The following is a 4,027-nucleotide window of genomic DNA, read 5'->3' as shown; positions in this document are numbered from 1 at the left end:
TCACAAAACGTAGCCACTTGCTTCGCCGCGGTTCGTCGTTTGGCAGCACATGAAAGGAGATCTCTTCACCGGCGGGGATTTCGCACTCCCTCGACGATTTGCCCGTACTACATGGGCATTTCAAAACGCAGCAACGAAATTTCATTGTAAAGTACTCGAACAAACTGAAGTTTTCAGTGGTTGTAAACTAGAAACGAGCTCGTAACGACAGCAGCAAGCCAACACCATTCGAAACTTATGCGACGACTGGCACAATCTCGTCGCTTCTTGCTGTTCCTTACTCCCCTCGTTTCTATTTTTACCTTTGCTGGTTGGCGATATGACGGCCAACCTCCTGTCAAGGGATCAAGATATCAAGCAAGGTTGCGGCTGTACGTGCTGGAACGGTTCGTTCGCCCCGAAGAGCCTCGAACCCGAAAATTCGTCTGCGCGACGGCGAGATGTCGAGCTCGGCCGGCGGTAGTTTCGTACGCATTGGCGCACACGCTTGCGTGTTCGTTCATAACTTCAACCGTTTACTCCTCCGTTCTTTGTCATAAAAAGAATGTGCAGTATGTTTCACGGGCATATAGCTCGCTATGCAAACTGTAAGCCCTGCCTAACATGCGTTTGCTTTTGCCGGCCTCCGCCAATCGCAGAGCATTCTCGAGTGACATCATAGGTTCTGTTGCGGAAAATGAGCTGGTGGGTCGCATGGTCATTTCCTTTTTTCCTAATTATGTAGCTTATTTGAGCGAAGTTTGCGTTATAAGTGGTGTCGTTATGGTTCTAACGAGGCAACCTTTCGAATGAACCAAACTTGTGTTTTCTCTTCATGGTTCCTTTAACCCCCTGTTCGTGACTCGAGTGTCTACGACATGTCGAGAGTGGTCGACCAGCGTTGAACCCTCTTAAGCTACCTTTGGCACCAAGAATGCCAGAACAGAGGCCCTCGCTATGCATGTAGCGAATCAGAAATGGGAAATGAGGGGCTCGGTGAATTAAGACAGAATATGGGTTGACAGTCAAGAAAACCTCAGAAAGCAAAGGGCAAATGCGGTAGGTAATACATACATACATACATACATACATACATACATGCATACATACATACATACATACATGCATACATACATACATACATACATACATACATACATACATACATACATACATACATACATACATACATACATACATACATACATACATACATACATACATACATACATACATGCATGCATGCATGCATGCATGCATCTATGCATGCATACATACATACATACATACATACATACATACATACATACATACATACATACATACATACATACATACATACATACATACATACATACATACATACATACATACATACATACATACATACATAACCTAGGCCGCACGTTATCGCTTTTGTCGAATTCGTGCTCTGACCGCTACGTTCCAGAGCGCGAGCATCAAACGCCCACCTTGAGCGGGGACAAGCAGACCATCGCCACTTCATTGTTTTTCCTGTTCCGATGGTGCCGAATGCCCGCCGTAAACACTGATTATGGCGACCCTCGCTCCGCTTCCCGCAATCCCGGACGTTCTTCCCTGTAGCTCCACTCCTGCAGCAGCGAGGCTGCAGCCCGTGGGGGGCGTGTAACTCCTACTTACGAACCTCGTGGACTGGCCCCATGCTTTGCGACACAAATTGGTTCCAAGCAAGCGCGGCAAGGATTTGTTCCGGGTTCATCCCTTCCAAGTGTCGCCGACAGACGACGGTGCGCTCTAAGCGGATTGCCTTCCCCTCGGACACAGTTCACTGGCACGCTAACTTGGCGCTTTACCTTCGACACCTCCTCATTCGCTCTTCCTTCCCTCAGCGACAGCTGGCTTTCCAAGAAATGCTCTTCAGACGGAAAAATTTCTCCGTCCTCATCTTTTAGTAGAGAATGCTCGTTTTTTATTGCGCTCTTTTGCCACAGGGCATCAAAGGAATGGAAAGATAAAAAAAAGGGAAGTGACGGGATGCAAGCGGCTTCATGCACTACAGAATACAGAATGCACTTATCACGACCATAAGGTAGCCCTCGGGGATATTATTAAGGGACACTGAAGTGTACAAGAAAGATGGCCTATATAGCGGTAGACTAGAATGTCGTGAACGGAAATATAGCTCTTTTAGTAACAGTATAGTTGCTAATTAACGCAGCAAGTGCCAAAAAATGTGAAAACCGGCATCGCCTCCACAAAACACTTTTCGCCGCTACATTTTGTCATGCTACAAATATATAACAGTAAAGTGCGGGATTCGTGGAGCTTGCAGAAGCGCGTTTGTAAAATAAATAGTTATGGAAACTTGCTGGTCATGTTCTTGTCAAAAGACAGAAATCTCTAATAAACTCATACTTCTGGCGAACTTTAACACAGGACGAAGAAGGAAAAGACGAAACACACGCTAGACTTCAACTTGGTTTATGCAAAATGAAACAAAAAAACACGCATATATGTACATGATTCGAAAAAAACCAAACAAGCACATGATTCCGTGGGAATGCAGCTAAATACCCCAGGAGAACACGTTGTCAATCTCACCATCAGGTTTTAAGAAGGCACTCCACGCTTATCTTCAATTGGGTGTTTTTACGAACACGGAACATTTTGGCGCCTTTGAATACTGCTGCTCTGTGGTCAACACGCTTGTTACGGCCATTAAATACCGAAAGCAACTAAAGGCTGAGAAACCGCATTATTTTAAAAATTTATAAATAAATGTGTATGAGGAACGACAACTACTGTATTTTGATTGATTGTGACGTTTAACGCACCGAAGCTACACAGGCAATGAGGCGCGCTGTAGTGGAGGGCTCCTGTTTAATTTTGACCACCTGGGGATCTTCAACATGCCCCTAAATCTCGAACACACCGGCGTTCTCACTTTTCGCCTCCATCAGAAAAGCGGTCGTCGCGGCCGGGAATCTAACCCGCGTCCTTGGGCTTAGCAGCACAACGCCATAGCCACTGGGCCATGGCGGCGGATCAATTTCTTTAACTTCGGTATTTCATTTGCGCGTGTGTGTGAGGGGGGGAGTGTAACTGTATATTTGAGCAAATAAAATCCTGTGTGGAAATTTTATACTTGATTGACTTTACCGAGAATGTATGCACTCTAGTGACCGCCCTTTTTATTGTCATGAGGATAGTTTCGTGGGTCATTTTGGTGGGACACTCCGTCCAATCCCTGAATTTGTGTTTCATATCTTCAATTTCAACGTCGAACGAAGCAAGCCTCTCGTCGTCACGTTAAATAAAACACAGTGCCTTATTTCCCACCCCGCACTGGGTTTGCGCAACCGTCGGGAAGGTCGTGCTACAAGACGTTTTTTTATATGATTGTTGAGACATAATATTTGTATTTCTGAGCCATATTAACTTGCACGGCGCGACAGCTATAGCCCCTAGGCAACTCAAGCTACGTTGGTCAAGCTTAAAATACGTCTGTTTTTAAACTGCGCTGAAGGATAGCTTCAAATAATTTAGCGTAATAAATTCCAGCAGTCATAGTTTCATTTCAGTGCTACGGCCACTCGATGAAACGTTTCCAATGAGCGGCCGTGTCAGAGCACACACCTAAAAGAATTTTTAATCCAAATTCACCTTGCAACAGCCTGCAAAGCCGTTTTCCCGAACACCGTGTGTCCGCTGAACAGCCGTCTTAAACCACGATTACCATTTACTGACGGAATTCCTTGAGATCACGCTTTTCGAAGATGCAGAGTCATCTTTCTGGTCACTGGTAATGGTAGTACTTTCCATATACGGGTGACAGTACGTTAGTTGAAGCCGCTTTCATGCGCGATGATCTCGGCAACAGCGAAGGCACTAGGAAGCGGGAGCCGGGTGAACCGCCACTAATTTTAGGGACCTTAGCCGTTACTACCCTTACGAAAATGTCATATGTGGCCATATATAAAAATTGCCATATATGACCACGTCAGGAATTGGGCATATGTGGCCACAAATGGGTGTGCCGTATATGGCCATATATGCCCAATTCCTG

This window comes from Haemaphysalis longicornis, unplaced genomic scaffold (assembly GCF_048455015.1).
Source record: "Haemaphysalis longicornis isolate Haplotype H1 unplaced genomic scaffold, Haemaphysalis longicornis Haplotype H1 scaffold_7, whole genome shotgun sequence".
NCBI classification, from domain to species: domain Eukaryota; kingdom Metazoa; phylum Arthropoda; class Arachnida; order Ixodida; family Ixodidae; genus Haemaphysalis; species Haemaphysalis longicornis.
The sequence above is the reverse complement of the archived record's forward strand: the minus strand, read 5'-3'. Positions refer to the sequence as shown.